General features: G+C 46.0%; 1 long non-coding RNA gene across 1 annotated transcript; it reads right to left on the reverse strand.

Annotated features, from left to right (window-relative positions):
• Positions 1-533: 533 nt before the first annotated feature.
• Positions 534-12,888, reverse strand: LOC121834859. The gene is made up of 3 exons (XR_006077362.1): positions 12,808-12,888; positions 9,161-9,341; positions 534-615 (listed from the first exon to the last, which is right to left on the reverse strand). It is a non-coding gene; the product is annotated as an uncharacterized LOC121834859 (long non-coding RNA).
• Positions 12,889-25,902: the final 13,014 nt, after the last annotated feature.

Below are 25,902 nucleotides of genomic sequence, written 5' to 3' on the forward strand. Positions count from 1 at the left end.
TCGTCATCTAGATGCAATAGTATGCGGCCGACAACTAGAATATCTCAAAGAAAAAAACAAGGAAAAAAAACAACAGGAAAGATAATTATTTTGCGTCTTTCGTGCACAAGAACAGCAGCGAGCAGATTCCTTGGATGATTTGAAGATATCCGCTTGCCTACATGAACATAATAAAATTAATCGATTTGTGCACGAGAAAGCACAGCTCCTTGGATGTGCGTGATGGGTGAGACTGAGATACTATTTTGAGATTGAGAGAAAATACCGAAGAACTACAAAAACTGCCAGCAGACTGCGCATATAGTGCAGACGCCTGTGATTATTCGCGTTTTTTTTTCTTTAAGGCGGTTAAAAGAATAAAATAAATGAAGGTGAAGTGAAGAACTTTCAAGTTCAAATTCGAAAACCATCAGCACGATCAAACACAGCTGGTGTCGCATATCGCTTTTAAATACCTGAGGCGTGAGCACAGCGTTTAAATATTAGTGTTATCTTTGATTGCAAAATGACCATCATATGTTACTTACTTGAGCAAAACTCGAGCGTCGTTGTATCCAATGACCTGCGCTGGTATTTTGGGCAAACCGGGCGGATTCATGATCCTCATAGCTTCCGCTAAGAAGAATAAATGATTATATAACATAAATTCAAGGGACAAAACACCAAACATCCAGTGCCCTGTTTGAAAAGCAACGTAGTATGTATTTTTCGCTCGAATAGAGGACAAGCTGGTCATGAACCAGAAACAAACGACTTCATTTCCACAGAGCGCAGATGCAGGTAATCACCTTGTTCTACTTGAGAAACGTAGCAAATAACAAGATCTGGCAAACGACTTTTCGCAAACATGTGGTCTGCGTAGATGGATATTTTTCCCGCGAAATCGACATCTCTATCTCATAGTTCGATGAGCTTATTTTGTCAATCACGATGATAAACTCTCCGCACGTGCCCCGCGTGAAAGTGAACGCGCAAGTTTGGTATATTAATCATGCGTCTATTGCTCGAATGAATACAGTACTCCGATGCCCTCTTTTCAGGACCACCAAGTCATGCTCTAAATAAACTCATTGCGTCTAGTATTTGAACTAAAAACAAAGAACAAAACAAAACCCTCCTAAGAACATCAACCTTGCATTTGTCAAGGTTTTTTGTCTGGAGTATTTTTGACGCCAACTGCTCCGAGCACAAAAAGGGCATGAAATTAGAAACTGGCAGGTTCTTGCTTCTAGGTTATGCCGCTTTGCTTTATGGCGAAGAAAGCAATTCCGTGTTTGTGATGAGCGTTCGCGCATCATTTATGTGGGGCGCAAGTTCGTCTGCTTTTGGCGCACGGGTTGCAGTAACGTCAGAACACTCTAACAAAAAGGGTGTCGTCTTCCACACTTTTGTCTCATATACTGCATCCCAAAACTTCAATTCGACGTACAGCTCACTGACGTGGAACAGACGGCCCCAATTTTTACGAGGGGCTTGATAACAGTGCAATATACCTTATTAAACAGCTAAAGTACATATGAAAGACTACAGGAAAAAGAAAACACTGAGGTTTCGCAGTTGACCAAGAAAATCTCGATTATTTTTTTTTTTTGTAGCCAGTTACACGCATATCAGCTATTGTGATAAGTTGTACCACTGGCTACCGAGCCTTTCGTGAAAGTTGGCACCGTCAGTTCGACGTCAGCGCGCTGTACGTCGAACTGAAATTTGGGAGTGTCTTATGTGGGACAGGGGGCGTAAGAATACAGCCTCTTTTTCTGAGAGTGAATGCTGAGCTCTGACTGGCTCTGATTGAAGGATAGTGGGTAGATCTCAGTGCCAGCTGCTTTGAGGTCTACCCACTATCCTTCCAATCAGAGCCCATCAGAGCTCGACGTCGTGACGTCATCGCCACTTTTGCGCAGAAAGCAGACGACCTTGCACCCCGCATAGATACTGAGAGATTAAAAACACGCAGTGCGTGGCTCATTATAGGCCCACGCTTCTTGCGTCGTGATTGGTTATTCGGCAATGTTATCGGCAATTTCCGCACTCTGATTGGCTGAGGACTGGTAATGCGATGCTCGTGACTCCCCAGTCTCGGCACTTTTTAAGTTATCAGTGAGTATGTAGTTGTCATTAACGCGTCTTCATAGAAGCGACTCTGTCTCTGAACCAGCTAAACATATTACTTAAATTTTTTTTTTTGATTTTTGTAAGCCTGCCGTTTATTGTGGCGGCCGACATCTGCAGGAATCCTGGGTGTGGTTTAATATTTACAAGCTTCTTCCTTCGTGATTTGTTCGTCACGGTGTTTTTTTTTTTTTTGCATTATGCTCAAATATCGTTGACTCTGGAGCTATGGGTGCTCGCCAACGGCCTGTGTTATCTAAAATGCCAGAAGCTATATATATATTTTTTTGTCCGAGTCGGGTGGCTTTTACTCGGGTGTCTATTTGTTCATGTGTGTTCTCCGAGTTTTTAAACACACAAAGTTTCGAGTTAAAAAAATAAGAAATAAAAAGGAAAAAGAGCTGCACCGATTATGATCCCACACCTCACGGTCTGCAAAAAAGCATCTCCGTTAAGGTTATTTGACAGAGCTTACACCGCTAACCTTACTCTGTCAGATAGGTCCTTCGAACTTCTTTGCTATGTTTTGTCACGAGTCAATGATCAGCATCAAATCCGTCTGCCTCCTGCACAGGGGTGGCGATGACGTCAGGACGCCGAGCTCTTATTGGATTACTGAAACAAATAGTGGGTAGATCTCGAAGCATTTAGCGTTGAGGTCCGCCCACTATTCTTTTAATCAGAACCAATCAGAGCTCGGCGTCGTTCTGACGTCACCGTAATACCTGCGCAAAAAGCAGACGACTTGCTCTCTAATGTAGGTGGTTGAGCGTGTTGGTTATTAATTCACGATAAGGAAAGAGGGACATTTAAGACAAACAGACAAGACAGGCTTTCGACTTTCAACAAAACGTTTACTGGCTCGACTTCGCCTCCTGAAGCTCGACGAGGGCTGTCGGGGAGGTAGAGAGGGAGGATGGTGGGTGAGAGAAGCGCGAGCCCGCTCGCAGCTGAGCGTGCATAGCAGAAGGGGGGGTCTGCTGAGTGTCAATCGACACGTCGCCGTTACACGCAGCCCCGAGTGCGGGCGGAGCCCTCTTGGGGAAAGAAGGGAGGAGGGGGGGGGGGAAGGGCGACGGAGAAGAGAAGGAGAAGAAGATGTGCCGGCGGTGCCGGCGGTGCTCTCTTGGGGAAGGAAGGGAAAGGGGGGGGGGGGGGGAGGCGCTGAGAAGAAAAGAGAAGAAGATACGCGAATTTAGACTTTTTATGTCTTTGGAGGAGCCCTCTCGCCCCGCAGGAAGCGAATCTCTCGATCAGAAAGAGAAAGGGATGGGCTGGACAGGTTTGAGACTGAAGATTTGATGTGTAGGGACTCAAGGATTTCCCTGCCGAATCGAGATTTGTGCCCGCCGCGAATCTTGGTTTTCGAGAACTCGGGGGTGCACGAGGGGCAGTCTTTTTTGGCGTGAACCACAACTGGATGGAAGGAGTCCCGAGAAGGAGACAAGATCTCCTTGGCGTGCTCCCGGAGACGGTCATTCACGCACCGCCCCGTCTGGCCGATGTACTCGGCCCCGCACACAAGTGGAATACTATACACCTTTTCCCTTGTGCAGGGCCGGAAGCACTGCGCGTGTTTTTTTGTGCATGTGGGTGGGGGCTCTGGGTTGGTTACTCGCCTGCACAAGCCTCCCAATTTAAATTTACATGTGAAAAGAACTCTGGTGCCGAATCGACGTGCAAGCGCGCGGAGTCGGTGTGCCGTGTTGTGGGAGTACGGGATGCACGCAGGGCGGGCAGACCGGGTCCCGGAGGGAGCCTCCTTTGGGCGGCTCCTCGACTGCAGGATGAGTTTCTTGCTGATGTTATCTAAAAGGTCCACCGGGTAACCCGCCCTCCTGAGCCTGGTGGCCTGCAACGACAGGCTCCCTCTGATCTTATGATCGCAGGACTTTTTGCACGAGGAGGAAAGGAGAGACTGGACAATTCCGGACTTAACGGTTTTTGAATGATGGCTAGAGAAGGGAAGGACAGGTTTCTGGGAACGCTGTTGAAAAGACCAGCAAAGACCGTGAGACGAGTGGGTCAGTCGAAGATCGAGAAATTGAAGACCCTCCTGAGTAGGGTCCTCCCTTTTGAAGGTGAGGCCACTGGCGTGAGTTTTGAATGCCTGAAGAATGGGAACATCTGAGTTGGAGACAGGATGAAGAACCAGATAGTCGTCAACGTACCGAAAGATTCTACATTCATTACCCGAGCGAGCAAGATGCTCCTGCACCGCGCGATCCACAAAAAAGAGATAAATCTTCCTGAGGATCGGCGCGAGGCAGGAACCGATACACACACCCGATTTCTGAATGAAAACCCTTCCCTCGTGCTCAACCAGAGTGGATTCCAGGTAGAGCCGGAGGAGATCGAGGAAGCCTCCGACCGGGATTCCTGACGCGTTTTGAAACGTCGTGAGTCCATGTAGGTCAATTGCCTCAGAAACAGAGCTTAGAAGGATTTTGAGGTCGAGATTATAATACATGTCCTCGACATCCAGCGAGAACATGTACTGGTCCTGATTTGAATGCAAGGGTCGAATGAAATCAATCACCTCAAGAGAGCCCTTAACGCGGAAGGGGTGGGGAAGATCGATAGAGGAAAGGTGCTTTTGTAGGAAGAGGGCGAGAGGTTTCTGCCAGCATCCCCCCTCAGAGATTATGCTTCGAAGGGGAATGTCTGGCTTGTGTGTTTTTGCCGTGAAGAAGATGGAAAGGTACTGTTTTGACGGGGCAGAAACTAGCGTTTTTAAGGAAGGGAGGCTGAGAGATTCACAAACAGATTTGACTTCGGACCGGAGTGCTCCCGATGGGCGTTTCTTTAGGGGAACAAAGTTCTTTTTTAGTGCCTCATCCACTTTCTCTCCGAATTTTTCTCTGCTCATTATGACGAATCGGCCCACCTTGTCCGACTCCAAGAGCACCAGATCCGATCGGCGAAGTTCCTCCACGACGCAATTCACCTCCGAGCGCACAGGTGCACTCCCGGCACCGTGATGGCAAACCACACCAGCCGCCGCCCCGACAAAGTCCTGTCGATCACTCTCCGGGACTCTCACCGCAATCTCGTAGACGGAAGCCAGCTGGTCCACTCTTGATGATGGCGCAGGCGGCGCGAACTTGGGGCCTTTAGACAGGAGGGCAGTCGCCTCCGCCGACAGCTTGGTGTCGGACAGGTTGATGGGGGGATCCAGGCCTGCCTTGCGGCGGGAGGCAGAACCCGCGAGGATGCCCTGGAGCACGCGTCTCCACGATGTCTCAAGGAGGTTGTCCGAAGATTCCCGTAGAAAAACAAAGGCGGGGTGCGTGTTGAAGCAAATGCCAAAGCATTCAGTCATCAAAGGGCGCAGCCCAGTCCTCATCACGAGGATCTTTCGTGAAACCTCCTTCCTTGTTATCTGCATTATCCTGTAAGAGGAAGGCCAACTTGAAGGTTCAAAGCCTAGGAGACGGTGCACTGAGGAATGGGCCACGTTCTCCCGAAGGCTGACTCCCAAGGCTCGCAGTTGCAGGCGAAGAAGATTCATCCTTGACACGAAGATGGCGGCCCGGAAGAAGGAGGATGGGTCAAACTCCAGGTGGTTCGGTTGTTTGCCAGGAGGACAGCACATAACATGAAGCTCGCGGAAGTATAATGTAGGTGGTTGAGCGTGTTGGTTATTAACTATGCACGCTCAGCTGCGAGCGGGCTCGCGCTTCTCTCACCCACCATCCTCCCTCTCTACCTCCCCGACAGCCCTCGTCGAGCTTCAGGAGGCGAAGTCGAGCCAGTAAACGTTTTGTTGAAAGTCGAAAGCCTGTCTTGTCTGTTTGTCTTAAATGTCCCTCTTTCCTTATCATGAATTAATAACCAACACGCTCAACCACCTACATTATACTTCCGCGAGCTTCATGTTATGTGCTGTCCTCCTGGCAAACAACCGAACCACCTGGAGTTTGACCCATCCTCCTTCTTCCGGGCCGCCATCTTCGTGTCAAGGATGAATCTTCTTCGCCTGCAACTGCGAGCCTTGGGAGTCAGCCTTCGGGAGAACGTGGCCCATTCCTCAGTGCACCGTCTCCTAGGCTTTGAACCTTCAAGTTGGCCTTCCTCTTACAGGATAATGCAGATAACAAGGAAGGAGGTTTCACGGGAGATCCTCGTGATGAGGACTGGGCTGCGCCCTTTGATGACTGAATGCTTTGGCATTTGCTTCAACACGCACCCCGCCTTTGTTTTTCTACGGGAATCTTCGGACAACCTCCTTGAGACATCGTGGAGACGCGTGCTCCAGGGCATCCTCGCGGGTTCTGCCTCCCGCCGCAAGGCAGGCCTGGATCCCCCCATCAACCTGTCCGACACCAAGCTGTCGGCGGAGGCGACTGCCCTCCTGTCTAAAGGCCCCAAGTTCGCGCCGCCTGCGCCATCATCAAGAGTGGACCAGCTGGCTTCTGTCTACGAGATTGCGGCGAGAGTCCCGGAGAGTGATCGACAGGACTTTGTCGGGGCGGCGGCTGGTGTGGTTTGCCATCACGGTGCCGGGAGTGCACCTGTGCGCTCGGAGGTGAATTGCGTCGTGGAGGAACTTCGCCGATCGGATCTGGTGCTCTTGGAGGCGGACAAGGTGGGCCGATTCGTCATAATGAGCAGAGAAAAATTCGGAGAGAAAGTGGATGAGGCACTAAAAAAGAACTTTGTTCCCCTAAAGAAACGCCCATCGGGAGCACTCCGGTCCGAAGTCAAATCTGTTTGTGAATCTCTCAGCCTCCCTTTCTTAAAAACGCTAGTTTCTGCCCCGTCAAAACAGTACCTTTCCATCTTCTTCACGGCAAAAACACACAAGCCAGACATTCCCCTTCGAAGCATAATCTCTGAGGGGGGATGCTGGCAGAAACCTCTCGCCCTCTTCCTACAAAAGCACCTTTCCTCTATCGATCTTCCCCACCCCTTCCGCGTTAAGGGCTCTCTTGAGGTGACTGATTTCATTCGACCCTTGCATTCAAATCAGGACCAGTACATGTTCTCGCTGGATGTCGAGGACATGTATTATAATCTCGACCTCAAAATCCTTCTAAGCTCTGTTTCTGAGGCAATTGACCTACATGGACTCACGACGTTTCAAAACGCGTCAGGAATCCCGGTCGGAGGCTTCCTCGATCTCCTCCGGCTCTACCTGGAATCCACTCTGGTTGAGCACGAGGGAAGGGTTTTCATTCAGAAATCGGGTGTGTGTATCGGTTCCTGCCTCGCGCCGATCCTCAGCGAGATTTATCTCTTTTTTGTGGATCGCGCGGTGCAGGAGCATCTTGCTCGCTCGGGTAATGAATGTAGAATCTTTCGGTACGTTGACGACTATCTGGTTCTTCATCCTGTCTCCAACTCAGATGTTCCCATTCTTCAGGCATTCAAAACTCACGCCAGTGGCCTCACCTTCAAAAGGGAGGACCCTACTCAGGAGGGTCTTCAATTTCTCGATCTTCGACTGACCCACTCGTCTCACGGTCTTTGCTGGTCTTTTCAACAGCGTTCCCAGAAACCTGTCCTTCCCTTCTCTAGCCATCATTCAAAAACCGTTAAGTCCGGAATTGTCCAGTCTCTCCTTTCCTCCTCGTGCAAAAAGTCCTGCGATCATAAGATCAGAGGGAGCCTGTCGTTGCAGGCCACCAGGCTCAGGAGGGCGGGTTACCCGGTGGACCTTTTAGATAACATCAGCAAGAAACTCATCCTGCAGTCGAGGAGCCGCCCAAAGGAGGCTCCCTCCGGGACCCGGTCTGCCCGCCCTGCGTGCATCCCGTACTCCCACAACACGGCACACCGACTCCGCGCGCTTGCACGTCGATTCGGCACCAGAGTTCTTTTCACATGTAAATTTAAATTGGGAGGCTTGTGCAGGCGAGTAACCAACCCAGAGCCCCCACCCACATGCACAAAAAAACACGCGCAGTGCTTCCGGCCCTGCACAAGGGAAAAGGTGTATAGTATTCCACTTGTGTGCGGGGCCGAGTACATCGGCCAGACGGGGCGGTGCGTGAATGACCGTCTCCGGGAGCACGCCAAGGAGATCTTGTCTCCTTCTCGGGACTCCTTCCATCCAGTTGTGGTTCACGCCAAAAAAGACTGCCCCTCGTGCACCCCCGAGTTCTCGAAAACCAAGATTCGCGGCGGGCACAAATCTCGATTCGGCAGGGAAATCCTTGAGTCCCTACACATCAAATCTTCAGTCTCAAACCTGTCCAGCCCATCCCTTTCTCTTTCTGATCGAGAGATTCGCTTCCTGCGGGGCGAGAGGGCTCCTCCAAAGACATAAAAAGTCTAAATTCGCGTATCTTCTTCTCTTTTCTTCTCAGCGCCTCCCCCCCCCCCCCCCCCCCCCTTTCCCTTCCTTCCCCAAGAGAGCACCGCCGGCACATCTTCTTCTCCTTCTCTTCTCCGTCGCCCTTCCCCCCCCCCTCCTCCCTTCTTTCCCCAAGAGGGCTCCGCCCGCACTCGGGGCTGCGTGTAACGGCGACGTGTCGATTGACACTCAGCAGACCCCCCCTTCTGCTATGCACGCTCAGCTGCGAGCGGGCTCGCGCTTCTCTCACCCACCATCCTCCCTCTCTACCTCCCCGACAGCCCTCGTCGAGCTTCAGGAGGCGAAGTCGAGCCAGTAAACGTTTTGTTGAAAGTCGAAAGCCTGTCTTGTCTGTTTGTCTTAAATGTCCCTCTTTCCTTATCGTGGACTTGCTCTCTGCACAGCAATGTTTTCTTTTACTATTCTTTTATAACAATGCAGGTCCCTTGAATGGAAACACCTTCCGGCCTCCATCGTCTCAATTACGGAGAGTGTTCTTTTTAAGAAGGCGTCAATTCGTATTTTTACCCGATTTTGTTGATTTCGCTGGTTATTGTTTTTCCCCCATCTCATTTCAATAGCAACCCATTGTTTTTCCCTTACCCTGAGAATAAATGAATAATATGAAATTAAATGCTGTTGCTGTTCTTTACTCGAGCTCACCTTATATTTTGAGCTTTTTCGGAAAACCGTTGTAAGCAGATTCCCTCTTCGATATTTGTGGCTGATAAATAGGCGAGCTGCACTCACGTATTGAGGGGTACCCGGGGGTCTCGGCGTCCTGCGTAAAATCCAGAGTTCCCCGCTGCATGGCAGAACCGCCGACGAACTGGCTCTTCGGGTAAACCAAATCGTCTCCTTTCGGAGCGAGGTCCATCGGATCACCGAAGAGTATGGCTCCGATGCCGCCACGCTCTTTGCAAATGCGGACCTAAAATTGTAGGTGTGGAAAAGGAATCAATTAGAGAAGTTGGAGGCGGGAGAAATACTAGATTATTGATGAAAGTATGGAAAAAGTAGTGAGGGTCAATGTACACATTTTGGGTATACCCAGTTTCACTATTCTGACCTGACTATTGCCTACTGCCTTGTCGTAATTTAATACTTATCTTTCCCTACAGGTAATCACTAATACACAATAACTGGCTTCTTTGTGTTCCAATCATTTTCACACCTATGAAATTCCTACGCATCTTCTTATCGTTTAGTACCGTATAAAATTTCACTGGTATGTCTGAACGGTCATGAGACGATTTGTAAGAGGCACTGCAGTCAATTATGCTTTTGTATTAAAGTGTATTTGAAAAATTCTAAACATTTGAAAGCTTAACTATTATCTAAGGAAGCGCTTTTTACGAAGAAATTAGGGTTTTAAAGACGGATAGATTAAGGCAACTGCGCAATCTGCTAGTTTTCCAACGATCACTAGGTGTTGAGACCGCTGAGTGACCCGACGGCTGAGAGTACGAGCAACTCTCTGATTCATCAAAATTTTCAATTCGGCGTTTGGGTGCATAGTTTGAAGCGCTGTCTTCCTTCGCCTTGGGTTTATTGTTTTCAGAACGTTTATGATTTTTAAACCCTGTGCTTCTTTCTTTACCATAAGCGATTGCTGCGGAATATACTAAACGGCGCCTAGCGCCTAGAACAGCCATCTGTCGCGGCAAGTTCTCTCGCAAGCTTTGTCGAGCGATTCATATATTCACTGCGCCTGGCGGTCTCTGCACGAAGCCCTGAAATTAGTTTCGAAAGCACGTGATGAAAATCGCCGTACGGCTAAAGCAATTCTCAAAGCTTTCAGGCTCGAGCCGATGGATTATGCAGGATTGCGCCCGAGCTATTTTATGGCGGGGACTTTCTATTTCGAGATTGACGCTACGTCCGTTTTCGTCTGCATTTGGTATTTTCACACATTGCACAGCGTCTGTGAGTTCACATTTCTTCCACAACTGGGAGGCAGCCAATCACGAGAAGGATCGAGCGAATCATAAGGCTCAGAATACAATTAAATAAAAAATGCGATGTGCACAGGGACTATGCGAAACCTGAAGTCGTCATGTTTATTGTTTTTGCGCAAAGTACCTTAGCTTAATGTCACAACTCAGACTGCGTTTTTTGGTCTAAACATATGTTTCGGCATTGTCATTCGCTGAGCTGCCTCCGTAAGTTGGAGTGATTGGCTCTCCGAGTGTTGTGCGGGAAAGCAGACGCGCGGGCTTTTTTTAGTGCGCGCTTACTTGCAGAAGTTTCATACCTGTTTCCTCAATGCGTCATCCGGCCCCCCGTAGTGGATGCATAGAGTTATTATAATGTACGCTAGGGGTTCAACTGGTGCTAGTGTTTATGGGACATTCCGGAGGCAAATTGAAGCTGACAGCAACCAGTCTACTTTTGCGGTGCTCCTGTGCTTTCCTATAGGAAAACGCACGTGGATTTTCTCTCTTCGACGGAAAATAACGTATAGAGAACCTTTGTTATTTGGGTTGTACCGAATAGTATGCACCTCTACTAACATTGTGAATGTGTATTTGCTTTAGTTACAAGTTTTTCTTTACCACTGAACGATGTTAAACTTCGCAATATTTCACGCCCAAACCATTGTTTCATGGAAGGTATGTAAAAATGAGCGACGATTCTAAGGAAAATAACAATCTGAAGGAATGTAGAGTGTGTTCAACGTTCTCCAGCATTCTGGTGATTCTTATATATTGTTAATACGCACGTCCTGTCACGATGTGAAAATGACTCCGTCGCGCATCTTCACAAGCGGTTAAAAAAACTTTCGAAATGTAAAGAATAAAGTTCGTGGGCTTTGAAAGGCGTGTCTTTTATTATTTCCTATGTCGGGCAGCTTTTATAGGGAACCTGCTTTCTGACTGCTCCCTATATTCAAAGCTATCGAGCGTGTGGGCGATGTTTTGAACGCCGAACAAGTATCTTGGCAGACATTCATGAGCAGAAAGAATAAAGCAATACATTGCCAATTAGACCCCATACGTAGCTTTCAATTAATTTTGATAGTCTGCACGCACAAGGAGTTACTTATTCAATGTTACTCCGCAGTTCTTCCGTCTCTCTTGGTTTTTGACTCGTACTTCTTTTCTTCTTCGTGGCACGCGTATTCCTTATGCAGGAAAGAGTCTCCTCCGTGTTCGCGCTAATAGTGTCCAACATTGCACACACAAAAAATTTACGAAGCGGTTTTAGCACCGTTTTTCATACCACGAATATCAAATAAAAAAAGCCGTAACTGAACGATTCTCTTGTCTGCGTGACTGAGAAATTTTCCAATATACATAGTACGCACGAATGATTCGTGATATTTGTTATAATAATCAAGCACAGGGAGAAAATGCACTCGCTTTTTCCCATAGATATGCATTACCTCAAGTCAATTTCCGATTGGTTGTTGTCAGCTTCAATTTACCGCAGCACACTAGCGCCAGTTGAGCCTCTAGCGTACATTATAATAACTCTATGAGTGGAGATCAGTGTTCGACAGTGGTATCTACGGTGACTGTAACGCGTCTCCGACTGGTGTGTTCGGCGTCCCATTTCGCCCATGGATTGAAAGTGGTCCTTAAGTGGCCACAAATGACGTCACAAAAACCTTAGTGTCATCCTGTTGGGTGTCGCGATTCTGGCGGTTAGGCGTACAAGGTTTAGACAAAAAAAAAAGATACAAATAAAATAGAACCGAGGGAACTCTACTGTCACTGTCGTCGCAGTGTCCCAACTCCCGACTGCCGAAGCTTCCGTGGTCTGCAAAGGTGGAGAACGACCTGCAGCCGAACAGGCGTCTGCCGCGTCCACTACCGCTGTTGGGACGCCGCCAGGATCGCGACCGGCGATAGCATGACACTTTTGTGACTTCATCAGGCGGAAATCGAAGGACCACTTTTTTTTGGACACGAAAAACACAACAGTCGGGTACGCGTTCCAGTCCCTATACTGATGCTCTACTTATTGGGCTTAATTGGTCCGATTTCTTTTTCTTTTTTTACATGAAACCAGTCTCCGATCACAAAACTCTTTCAGCAACTCTGGGATATACGATCATTCGTTGTCGACTAAAATTCTACGCCTATGAGATTAAAAGTAATTTGGAAATGGCAACTCTTTTATAGATTTTCTGATGATAACTTAAAAAAAAGAAAACTTATTACTTGATACCACAATAAGATATGGCTAAATGGCCTGGCTAAGTTCCTTGCTTTACTTCTTTTTTGAGGGGGGGGGGCAGGGGAGAGGGCAGAGGGAGAAACAGCAGAGAGGAGGCCTCTGAATCATGCAAAGCGAACCGGTAGAAATCAGAAGCTTAATTTCATTCACCTCTTTAAAACAGTTTTGTTTCTAAGTTGACTGCCTAAAAGGAAAGACGACAAAGCCTTCCTTACTTTATCTCCTCGGGTTCCCTTGCCGTATCTCGCAAGGCAGATGTACCCAGCGACGCTGACGCCCTCTTTTTCGAGCTTGTCAAAGTCTTCGTATGTCCCGTAGTTCACAAATATCAGCTCCGCCTGCAAAAAAGGAATCGCGTAGTGTTTTATTTTGTTTGTTGTAATAATGTTTTAGTTAATCCTCACGGTAGCGACATTACAGAATGGCACAGAGACTTCAACATGGAAATAAAAATATATCTTACGGAATCACGCGTGCGTTCCTTACTCGAAATGAATCTCGATAAGTAAATTTTGGGGTAATTATTTTTTTCTGGGGGTAAAGTAAAATTTTTGGCACTTACATGCGCGCGCGCGCGCACACACACACACACACACACACACACACACACACACACACACACACACACACACACACACACACACACACACACACACACATATATATATATATATATATATATATATATATATTTGGGGGATTGTCGTTTTTGATACCGACAAGAGAAAGAAACGAGACAATCAGTAAGAAGCAGCCTCGGGGACAGTTCAGTCGGGGCCGTGCTCCGGGGAAGCGCAAAATAAAACTGTATGAATAAATTTTCTTTCTGGGAAGCTTTTTTCTTTTCTTTTTAAGGCGAACGCCATTGAGCGACAAATCAGAGTAAATGGCCATGAAAATGCGAATGAGCGGCACGCGCCGCTTAATCGCATGCTGAAGGACGACGCTTGTCCTTGCGGCCGTCCTCGAAGTCGTCCTAGACCTCTAGGACGACCTCCCTTGTCACAGTACGTGAAAAAACAAGCGGCGTTGTGACCAAAGGATGGCCATAAAAACACGTCAACAAGCGAGGTCATGAGCGTGATGTCATCAAGCGTCATCATACGTCATCAGCGTGATGTCACCGCAGGAGCGCCATGTGCAAAAGGTGCGCTTCGGACTTCATCTGTTTCTCGTTGTTTGCTTCGTGCAATAGACTGTGAGGCGACTGCGTCTATATCTACGGGCTCGACATTGTCAGCAGCGTCTAGATCTACGGCGGCTCCGGCAGGCAAACGTGGCCGACCACGCAAACACGCCACAGGCTCCTCACGTGTCCGCCTCTAGGCGTCATTCTCAACGTCGTCCGCTAGGCATCGTTTTCGACGTCGTGAATGAAGTCTACCTAGACGTCGTTCTTGACGTGATCCTAAAGATCGTCCTACGAGTCCTCCTCTAGGCGTCGTTCTCGGCGTCGTCCTAGACGCCGTCCCTAAGGTCGTCCTAGAGGTCGCCCTAGAAGTCGTCCTTGACGTCGCCCGAGAGGTCGTAGACGCTGTGCTTGACGTCATTTTATACGTCGTCTTAAACTTTAATACGTGTAGAAACATTACTCGAAAACATTTCTCCCGCTTTTATTTTTTCCCCGGATATTATCGTTTTTTTTTTTCAATATTCGAAACAAAAGCCCGGAAAATACCATTTATAGGCATGTGATAAAACTCCGCTGGAATATTTCATGAAGGAAACTCGATATTGAAGACCTCTGGGCACTACCTAGTCAGCACAACCGACAAACATAACCAGAAGAGAGAGAAAAAAAAAAAAGGAAAAGCACTCGTCGCGCCTCTACAAACCTCCACTGTTCCCTGAGCAGAAAAGGCCAGGTACGCCGGACCGATATCAGTATCAATCCCAGGAATCTTGTCTTCAGTCATCTTTGCCTCCAGTAACACCGTTCCGTTATCATGAATCAGTCGGACCTGAAACAACATTTAGAGCCAAAATTATGTATAAACTGAGGTGTAGAAACGCGTATGCTACCTTCCAATATTCACTTTTTCCCCGCTGATACTAGCCAATTTTAGAATAGGGGGCCCCACAGCTTTGGGTGCCTCAAACAGCTTGGGGTGTCCGAGTGCGCATGCGCAGAACTTCTGCGCATGCCCATTGCAATGTCCCAAGCTGTTTGGGGCACCCAAAGCTCTGGGGCTCCCTATTCTAAAACTCGCTACTATCTACTGAGGTACCGCTCGCGTCCCGAGCACGCAACGTTGCTCTCATTTTAAATATCGTTCGCCGCGAGTGGAGAAATATCCCATTAACTGGCTAACTTTTTACCTCTGCCAAGGTTTTAGAAAGGCATTTAGTCGGCAATATTTTTTTCCCAAACATTTACTCTCCCAATAACCAGTGAGGAAAGCAGAAAGCTAAGAGTGAAACGCCGGTGTATATAATTATCGCTGAGATGGAATCGAGAAAAAAAAAAAAAAACAAAACAATGCTTGTAAGAAAAACAAAACCAAAAAAATCCTGTATTTTCTGTCACTGCGTAGCTATGTTGCCACATTTGTTCTTTGCTGAAAGAACTCAACAAAGTCTTATCAGCACGAAATATTAGTGCAAAACTTTAAACTACATACTTGAGAACATACTTAGAGAATATTTTGTAAAGCTAGACAGGTAAAATACCAGTGATTTGGCGGTTTGTTTAATGTTTCCAGGATTTTTCAATATTTTTTATTTGTGTGTTGTGTTCGTATATTATCCACCCGTTCTGTATTTTCGCATGAAGAAGCTTTTATTTTTTTTTCTGTACCTCTGCTGTTGTGCTTATGTAGGGGGTCGAGGTCCTTGTCAAGCTGTATTTTACAGCTTTTTCCCCCGACCTCCATCATCAATGTAGATGGAGATAAACGAATTATTATCTGTTTGCGCACTAAAGAATATACCGACATCACACACAGCAGAAACTTGCTAGGCGTTAACGCTGTTATTCGCACGATGTACCCGTCTAGTTGTAAGTGTAGTTTTGTTGTGTGTCTCCGTGTTTAGACAGCTGGAAGTTAACCAGCCTTCGATGGGCGTCTGGTGTCGCCGATGTAGATGACAAAGTTAGCCAGCAAGACTGTTAGCCTGGGGTCTTTGACGTGCATCGCGCTGTAGTGATACACGTAGCACTCGTCTCGCATGAGCAAAAAAAGTTACTACGGCCGAGGATAATGGAGAGTTAAGAACCCGCTACGGTACCCGGATCCCTACAGTCAAAGCTATTGGCGCACAGCTGCAGGCAACATGAGATATCTCCACCAGTAAAGCTTCTTCACCAACGTGTTATTTTGTTACCTGTTAATAAAACTAAAGCGTAAAAAATAACGATATGTTTTAGTGCTTTTGTTTTTTGACTTTGAGTTATGGGGTCTTACCAAGGTGAGCGATAGCAATAGGAATGTTGACTCTGCTCTTTATCTCGTATACGTCAGTAACTACCGAAACAAGAAACTGAATTCGTTCGCAGAATGTGCCCATGAACCGGTTTACGATCGAAAGAGCTCATAATCGAACGAAAATTCCTGTACATACAAGATCAGAACCGGGGAAGAAAGAGAAATTGCGACCCACGAATCTCCCGATTGCCGAAATCTTTAGTGTGATTCATGTATTAACATATTTGATAAAGATCGACTAAAACAAGCGTACCATACCGACCACGGGACAGCATGGTTTTCTGTGCATTGCGGTTCACGATTCTGCAACACCACATGCTCACAAGCATGTTCTGTAGTGGCCAGTTGTGATGTTGAAGCAGAAAAACAAGGTGGTAAAAACATTTTATATAAGAAAAAGTGTCCCGAAAGCGAATACTTGTTTTGCTGCTTTAAGTCTTATATATCTTGTTTGACTACCTTGAGAACGCTGCAGTGAGTTACCTTGAGATACAAACTCGAGCTACCACAAATGCCAAGAGACGCACCAATTGGTGTTCACGGTATATTGGCACGAGCCCCAAACTACGCACCTAAAGTTAATAAGGATATTTTGCAAAGCGTTACCGTGTTGCGCGTACTGCACTACCGGCGCCTCTAAAGCATGCTTTTAAGCGCGCGCCCAGAGTGATATAGTGAATTCAGGGCGCTCGCTTAAAGGGCAACTCCGCTTCTTTTCCAGTAGTGCAAAACCATACAGTTCTCTTTGTTACCATCTACAAAACCCCCATGGCAAATATTACAACGGAATTCCGTCTAGAAGTTCATTAAAATCGCTGTCAAAGTTTGACAAGCATGAATCCGCTGGTTTTGGATGAGATGTGCGGGCCAGACAATACTGCCCGGCTGCATTTCCGCTTCCTCCAAATTCCTTCTCCCGCCACGTCCGCGACGTCATCAAACATGTGCAGCTTCTTTTTTTTTTTTTTTTTTCAATTTTGTTTTCTTTCTCGGGGAGAGCACGGGTGGCGCCAGCGCCGTGAAAGACGTGAGTGACGCGCTCGGCCGGCCCGGCGCTCGACTATTGATACTACTGACAAGCCGATCGCCTCGTTGAGCGCGGCTTGTGTGTTCAGTGCGCATACTTTTGAACACCAAGGAAAAGGAGGAGAGGGAAGCTGCTTTTGTAAGAATTTTGAGTGACAGGTTAATCTTCTGTAATTTTCTGGGAGGAGAATAGCGACGCCTGTGCTAATCCAGGAGGCACAAAGGAGGATCCTGATAAGAGGGGAGCTCCTTCTTCCCCTTGTATATCACGTGGGTGTACATGCTTAGTGATGCCGAATATACAATGTTGTCCGGCTTTGCCACCGTTTCGGTTTCGGTTTGTGATCATGGCTAGAGTAAAATTACACGAAAAATATTTTATTTTTTGCGAAACAAAGGATCGGGGATTGTTTTTGAGTGCTTCAAAAAGCAAAATCGGCCACTATCTCAAAATGTTTGAAAATAAGCGGAGTTGCCCTTAATCATACGTCAAAGGCTCCAGTAGTGCGGTATGCGGAACACGGCTAAGGTTTTCTAAAACTCCCTAGTAAAACGCGACTATGAATTAAAAAGAAAAGAAGCTAACATTAATCTTTTCTGCGAAGTGTCACCTAGCGACTAAAGCACTTGCGTTGGATAGGAGAAACCTTCACATTTTACTCACACTATTTGGATGTTCGGGATCGGGCTGAGGGTGCGCCAAGAGGTACGGCACTTTCTTCACTTCGTCAAAGCCGCTTTTTCGGAGTGAATTTTCAAGAAAGTCGACTATGTCGACCCCATCACGCTCGCTGCCGGAACGATGAGGCTTTTCTGAGAGGAAACTGGTGCGAAAAATTGATGAGACACGTTCTGAAATTATTCTTGTAATTATAGCTACGTCCGCGCTCAATCGCATTTCTTGAAATTGTTTTTTATGGCACGTTAAACCCTGATCTGTCGGCGCAAAGTATTCTTTACAGAGGCTAGAAATTAGCATAGTTTCGAATTTCGAGTCAAAGTCCAGTAAAAAAAAAAAAAAAAAAAAAAAACGCGAATATTAATAGTCTTTTTTTTGCGTTTTTATGACTGGACTCTGACTTGTTTGACTTTTTTTACTTGTAAATATTTTTTCACAAACTTTTTTACAGAGAGGCCACACTATTGTATATGTTGAAATAAAATATTTTAACTTTGAACTTTGAGCATTAAAAACAATTATCTGCAATAGGCCGCATATAAACCAGCGTTCGAGGAAATTCGACAGAGAATTACAATTTGGCACACTTTATTGGTGCCAGACAAAGAAACAAAACGGGAGTACCTAAAAGCGATAATCAAATCAAAAATAAAGACACTTTTAAAGGTTTTTCATCATGTGCTTTCGTTCATCTCACTTAATGCATGTGCTTCACGAGGTGTAGAAACACAAATTGTCGACATAAAAGGGTGGCTCTTCTGACCGCCAAAGTAAAGTCAAGTTGCTTGCTCGTTCTCCTGATTGTTCCAAGTTTGTATGGCGCTGTCCAACATCTTTGTCGCTTCAGCTGTATGCGGTACAGATACCGGTTCATGGCATAGGAGGTGTAACGAATAGGTATTTCTATTCGGCACCTTAAGAAAAAGCGTGTGGCGTGCGCGAATAAATTGTGGACTTTTAGACTTTAAGGAAGGTTAAACCTATTTGCACCACCTTAGCTCAATCAAAACTTTTCACTGCGTCAAGCATTCTGATTCACGCGAAACTGCATTGAACGATCCCGGTTCGTAAATTAATTTATTGTATATATACAGGTTTGTACTACCAAGATTTTCCTATGTTACATATGTTTTTACTGGAGGACTTATCCCCAAACTTCCATATGTTTTGGTATCCGCTTTTTAAAAAGATTATTATGTATTGCGGCCATGGATAGAAACTTCCTTCTACCTATAATGCATCAGCTCGGACACGATCTCCGAAAAATTTGCGGTTCCTCGGGCAGTATAAGTAATACATCACATTGCATCTGTATTGCCTCCATAAAGTTATTAATATAAGGAAAGTTTTAAGTTGCATAAGGGACACAAGCACTATCCAGCATTTGCGACGAACTCCCTAAAGCCGGGAGTCACACTGCCAACAAATTCGAACGCAAGTCACACGATGTCAGTGCTTCGAAAGCCGCATGGCAACGAGTTCAAGAAGACACTTGGCGCGCGGCGTTCGAACCACGGATATCACGGTGACTGATGTCTGCAAGACTGTTTTTTGTGTGATGCATACACACTTTTTGCAGTTTACAAACATGAAGTACAGCTTGTGTCCCAGGTGACTTCCGGTCACTCGGTCTTTGCAAGACTGTCATGCTTGCTTATGTCACCAGTGCTTGATAAATGCTACACGGGCAACAACAATATAGATTTAACGAGGGTCTTCAAGTAGGTTTAAAAAAATATTCGGAACATTTTAAACAGACCTCCCGCTTCTTCGTTCTTTTGGCATTTACCTGGAGAATTATTGCGTAAACCTTTCATAGACAACGCAAGCAGCGTTTCAAGGTTGGCTTTGTTCATTCTTTTTATGAACCGGAAGTTCTCTGGAACGTCAAAGACTGGAGCACCGCCTGGTGGCGTTTGCGACGAAAAGAGTCTATAATCAGTGTGACCGTGGCTTAAGCATTCTGAAACGTTAAAAACAAACCCACAAGAGAACTTGCCGGTGAAGACACCCACCCGTCTCCAGTTGGTTACCAAGCCGTTCATTAGGCTAGTCGAATCTTGTATATCTATTGATAGCTTATGCAACGTAAAAAATAGCGTGAGCTGCTTTAGACGACACCCTTGGGTAATTTTTACACGACTGCTATTTCTACTTATGGTAAGAAAAGGTGTGATTCTACCCTGTACGTGTCGTTCAAAAAAGTCTCGGCTAAAACCTAACGAGCAAGGCATACTCTACCGATGGTACTCCTTCAGGTTCTCTCGCCGGATTCCTCTGAGGCCTTCGGTAACGGCAACGCTGTCCCGGAGCTCGAACGGCGGCGGTATCGGCGAGTCGCAATACTGCAATACAAAAGCGGTTTGTTCATTAATCGATTCCTACGCATCTGTGATGCAGTAAGGTCTGCGTAGTGTGCAGTGCCGACGCCACTTGAGCAGTCAAGGCCTTTGACAAGTGTCCTCTACCGCCGCGTAACGTCGTCGCACCTGAATGGCGCCAACACGGAAGTTTAGACCCGAGTCCGACACCGAGCTGCTTCGACGCGTTGATTGGACACGAGTCCCAGCCGAACGCTGACGCCAATCTCCTGCCCAATCTGCGTCGCCGATAGATCTCACTATGATGACGTCGAAGTGCTAGAGCACGAGTGGACTTCATTTAGATTGCGACTACTTCTCACGAAAGGGTAGAGTGGGAAATATTCCGCATACGTAAGACTTTGCTGAAACTCTGACCCTTGCAGAATTGAAGTAAACTAGCTGGAAAACATGAACTGTTATGGAAGCTGGAATATAGATTGTAATGAAGAGGAAAGATTTGAAGAGCAAAAGCTTACGTCATGCTCTATTATGTATCGAATGTCTTAGAGACTGACTGGCGTATGCTGTGGAGGTATAGGGATCTGTCTGCGTTCACGCCATTCGCGATCGAGCAGTCTTTAACAAAGCAGGTCTAAAGTTAGGAAAGATGCTTTCATGTCTTTAATGTAGGTATTCTATTATTGTGTATTAAATTCGGAAATTGGATTTATACGTTCAAGCACCTAATGCCTGTGACTATTGAGTTAGCACAGTTTTTAGTCAGCAGTGACTACTAAGCTGTGTCAGCTAAACACAGTAACTTCTATCCACTGCCACACTTTGTTGTTTGGGAACTATTCAAACCTATAAGTTGAAGACTAGTGAAAATTGCCTAATTTGGCAACATAAATAGCTTCGAGTAGCTACGTCGAGCTCCTGAAGTAGCGACGCCTCTCAGAAAGTATGTTTTTATTAGGACGTATATTATATTTTTGATAAATATTTCGCTGCGGTTGTAAGATATTGTATAACACTTTCTATATTATGTTCAGTTGTTTCACATTTACTATGTGGATTAAACACTCCGAAGACGAAACTTGATCCCGTCTACAAAGGTACGCACGAGGGAGCTATGAACCCACACGTGCATTAGAAACTAGGCCTGTATACGTCAACGCCTGCCTCTACCAAAAGCCACAAGCCACAACAAAAGAGGGAAAGATTAGTGTTCCATTTTAAAGTGGGAAATAATGAACTATAAATAGAGTGACGCTCAACAGTGGACTGTAATACGTATGAATTTTGTTTCTATCGTAACAATTGGCACAGGTGCTTTAAGCACCTGTGCCAATTGTTACGATAGAAACAAAATTAGCTACACAGCACGTTAGCTGACTCTTAAATTAAAATATATTTATCATCAAAAGTGAACTCTCGAGACGTTTTGAAACTGTCAAGAGCAAACTACGAGTGCACCCTCACCTGTATACTAGGCGGCTCTTTGAATGCAAGTGGAAAGAGGCTTTTGCAAGAAAACGGTGGAAATACCGCGGCTGAGCCAAGATGAGACTGCGAAATGTCGCAACGAAAAAGAAGCCGCACTCCAAAATTTGGTTAGACCCATTGAACCACTGTCGAAGATATTTGAACATTGTACATTTTATTGCTTTCCCAACACAAAAGAAGCGAAGTACTATAACATTGACAAAAAATATAACGTAAATAAAGTTAAATTTAGCTTTTCAATCAAGTTAAATTAATAGGTCATCTCGTATTATAGGGTTAAGATTTGTATTAAGAAAATTCGAGGGTTATAATAATAGATTTGAATTCCACCTGCGCCCACGGGAACAGCGCGAACTACGTACGGGATTTGAGTATGAACAAAATCAAATAAAAAAGTATAGATCATCTCACTTCAGGCTTCGGATGAGGGAAGCCACGTTGCATGATGGCGACGGAGAGGGCAAGAATGGCGATCAAGGCGACCACCAAACACGCTCCCATCAACACCAAGGTCACCCGGGTCTTGTCCATGCTCACGTCTTTACTCTGAGGTGTCTCCCCCGCTTCGAGTACTGCGGATGGTTCTGCAAGCATTGCCAGAAGTATTACTGATTGGTAGCCGTGAATTCACCCTAAAACACGAATAGCATGAGTGTATATATTCCGAAACACTGTTGCCGCGAATAATTGTCGTTGACGTTCTTTTTTTTTTGTGTACTTCTCAGTATTTAAAGATTCATCAAAATTACTAAATTACTATTGGAGATGAGATAATAGCGAGTTTTAGAATAGGGGGCCCCACAGCTTTGGGTACCCCAAAGAGATTAGGCCGTCCCACTGCGCATGCGCAAAACTTCTGCGCATGCCCACTGCGATGCCCAGAGCTGTTTGGGGCACCCAAAGCTTTGGGGCCCCCTATTCTAAAACTCGCTAATCTTGTGGCTACCTCTTATGGTTCCAATCTTTGACGGCACAACCAGGGTTATTGATTGCCAGGTTCAAGTTGGACGTTGTGTGTAGAAAGCACGATGGAAGCTTGTAGTCATCGTATCCTTAAACAGATACCGTCAAAGTTGACAGTCAAACATTCCTCTTATTTTCATTAATAAAAGTATAACTCATAGTACTCAAGACGTCATATTGAGTGTTCGGCGAATCATAGAAGGGCGGCTACACCGACGGATTTGGTCGAGCTTGTTGTCACTAGTGGTGGAAAGGACTCAGTTTGGTGCTACACTAAGTGGTTCATTTTTGGTGTCCGCCAGTACTTTTTCGAAGTAAGCTGCGAAAAATCGGCGATGTTGTGTCTGCATTAAAAGTGTCGCGCAGTATAAAGCGTCCCACAAGATTAACGCGGCATCTCGGTTAGAAATTTTGTTAAGGCATTGCAAGCTATACTTAAAGCTAATTTCGTCACTGTGACAGCTGCAATGCAACCTCCCTCCCCTCCCAGGCTGGTTTAGGATCAGGAAGCCAAAACCTCACTTCGTACTTCGACCGGCTGGCTCAGAAATGGCACAAAACCTGCTAAAAACGGCCCATCTGCACATGGGACGAATATGCTGTAAAAACTCGACCCCCCCCCCCCCCCCCCCGCCCCAAACCGCACACATACAAAAAAAAACAAAAAAAAAAACACGGAATCTACGATATGGTAGTTTGCATGATATTTTACATGTCATCACTTAAGATCTAGTAGATAAGACACTGAAGGTACTGACTCCCCATTACGCGAGTTTCTCGAGGGCGCGGCCATTTTGGTGCGGATTGAAAGCGGGTGCAAGTGGCGATAGTTAGGATTTCAAATGCGATTTTCTTAGCTTCTTCTACGTTAAAGAGGTTTTAGAGAACCGTTTTTGCACACCCGATACGGTACAATGGGCCCTCCGGTACGAACTGCGCATGCGCGAGTCTTCTGTGATAGCGCATGCGCAGTTCGTACCAGAGGGCCCATCGTACTATATCGAATGTGTCAGAACGGTTCCCTAAAACTCCCTAATGTCAGGAGACTCGTGCGATACTCATTACAAGTAATGAGACGACTCGTAATCGATTACTTTTTCGAGTGATTTTGTAATCATTCGATTCCTTTCATTAGTAGTCGTCCCAAGAGCAATTTGATTATTTTGGAAGTACTAAAATTACTTGTAACCGTTACCATTTTCTCCTCCCCTATTAAATGGCGCACTCTGTTTCTAAAAGTTCCCTACCAAAGAATACTTGAGCCAAGTTTTCAACAGAGGGAGGTTTACCAAAATCGGTAAATTGAGAAGGTGAGTCGTTTTAAATTCTTTGATTCTAATTCAATAACAATACAGTACGAAATACCCGTCTTCTTAAATTTAAGGTAATTGGGGAAGTAACGGTTATATTTTCGAGTAATGTCAAATTGCTTTTATTCGTAAGTAATCGAGCGGTCAAAATGAATACTTTTTAACCAAGGGTAATTGTAAATGTAAATTTTCATTTCTCTTTTTCAACTAACGTGTCAGGAACCTCAGGCGGCATCAATATGTTTTGTCAGGGAATGTTGTAACGTTTCTGGAGGACAGAAAGGCATTCCCTGAGAGTTCAGAAAAAGTTGCAGATTACTGTCAACAGTGATTTTAAACACCGAGAGGAATCGACTGTCGTTACTTTGAAGCGCCTGTTTAACGACAGTAGAGTTAACACGACGCTCCAGCGTCGCATTAAGAATGATAGTTTTTTTTTTATCATTGTGTCACTGACTTCTTGAATGCTCTGCGGAAAGTAGACGCTAAAAAACTTCTTACCTAAAAAAAGAGGTGTTGTTTTTTAATTGTTTTGAAGGGCACCTAAAGGGGCACGGAAACGTAATATTTGCTCTTAATTCTTTGTTTAGATATGGCCTCTGCTGTGGCGGCAGCCCAAATACACTAATCTAGATTATTGTTTCTGGGCGGCCGGCAGAAAAGTCAGGAAACCTAATTCTAAAACGAATAAACATATTTCAAGATTGCGCCTGGTGGCGGACTGTGAAGTTTCGCTGGAATGCCGCCCACGTCATCGGCCTCTAAAAAGCAGCGCAATTTCTCGGCAGTATGCCTCTCTCGTGGAGTTACTTAGTCACAAATATGACTTGGCGGAGCATGCTAACCACGTCATACGTGTTAACTTCAACAGTGCTTCCGCAAAGTGAATTCGACACCATCTAATTGGACGTCCTTTGCAGATGGTAGGTAGGAGCCAGTTCTGGAGAATTCGAGGACCTCTTCCCGGCTAAACTTACCACTCACCCCGCACCCCGGGGGTGCGCTGTGAACAACGCGCTCAAATATGACACCCAGTAAATAACTTAAATAGAGTTTTTTCATGGCAAACGCCACCAGGCGGTGCTTCAGTCTTTGACGTCACAGAGAACCTCTGGTTCGTAAAAAAGAACGAACAAAGCTTACCTTAACACCGCTGCATGAAATGCGTATAAAACTAACACACACTACAGCGCACTACGGCAAAGCTGCCACGTTGCCAATGAAACGTTTAACCACCAGTTTTCCACGTGAAAGACAGAAGAACGAAGAACGAAGAAGCGCGAGATCTGTTAAAATTTTGGAATATTCTTGCAAACCAACTGTCTTCTTCCCAGACGTTAAATTGCACAGCCGAAGGCCCCAATTAAATCTCAAACTGTCCATGTAGCATATATGCTTTCTAGTATTGGTGACATAAACAAGCTCAATTGTCCCGCGAAGACGAGTGACCGGAAGTCGCTTATGACGCAGGCAGCTGTTTATGTTTGTAAACAGTAAAAGAAGTCTTATGTACATTGTTTGCAGATGTCGCCATTGGTGGGTACAAGTGGTCCTTTCTAGTTGCTCGCTCTCTCGAGTTGCGGTGTGAAACTAACACGGTGAGTCGAACGTTCGTGGCGCATGAAATACCAGCATGGCCGCGAATGACGTTACAGGCAAGCTACGTATAGGGAGGCCATAGGCAACGTTATTAGATTAACTCAGTTACAGAACTACTCCTAGAAACTGCTTGTACCAGCAGTACCCCACCTCTCTCACCGCAGTTCGCCTCTCGTCGTTCGAGGCGCCATTGTTTTAGACGCGGCCGTTGTAGTGATTATACTTGGATATGGAGTACGTAATGCTGTACGGTGAGGTCCGTCGGGATCGTCGTCATCTCGCTCCTCTATGGCATTTCGGGAACCGTGAGGACACGACGGGTCGCTCATGACAAGAACAAGACTAGGTAAAGATGTAAGTGCATATATCGGCGCCGGGAAAAGAACCGCGAAAAGAGGAAGCCAACTGGGTTTAAGTCACGTCTTTTCCATCGTCAGGGAGCCAGCCGGGCCAGTGGCACTCACCCTGGCTTCGATCAACAGGGTACTCAAGCTGCTCG

This window comes from Ixodes scapularis, unplaced genomic scaffold (genome assembly GCF_016920785.2).
Source record: "Ixodes scapularis isolate PalLabHiFi unplaced genomic scaffold, ASM1692078v2 PGA_scaffold10__122_contigs__length_95168666, whole genome shotgun sequence".
Lineage (NCBI taxonomy): Eukaryota > Metazoa > Arthropoda > Arachnida > Ixodida > Ixodidae > Ixodes > Ixodes scapularis.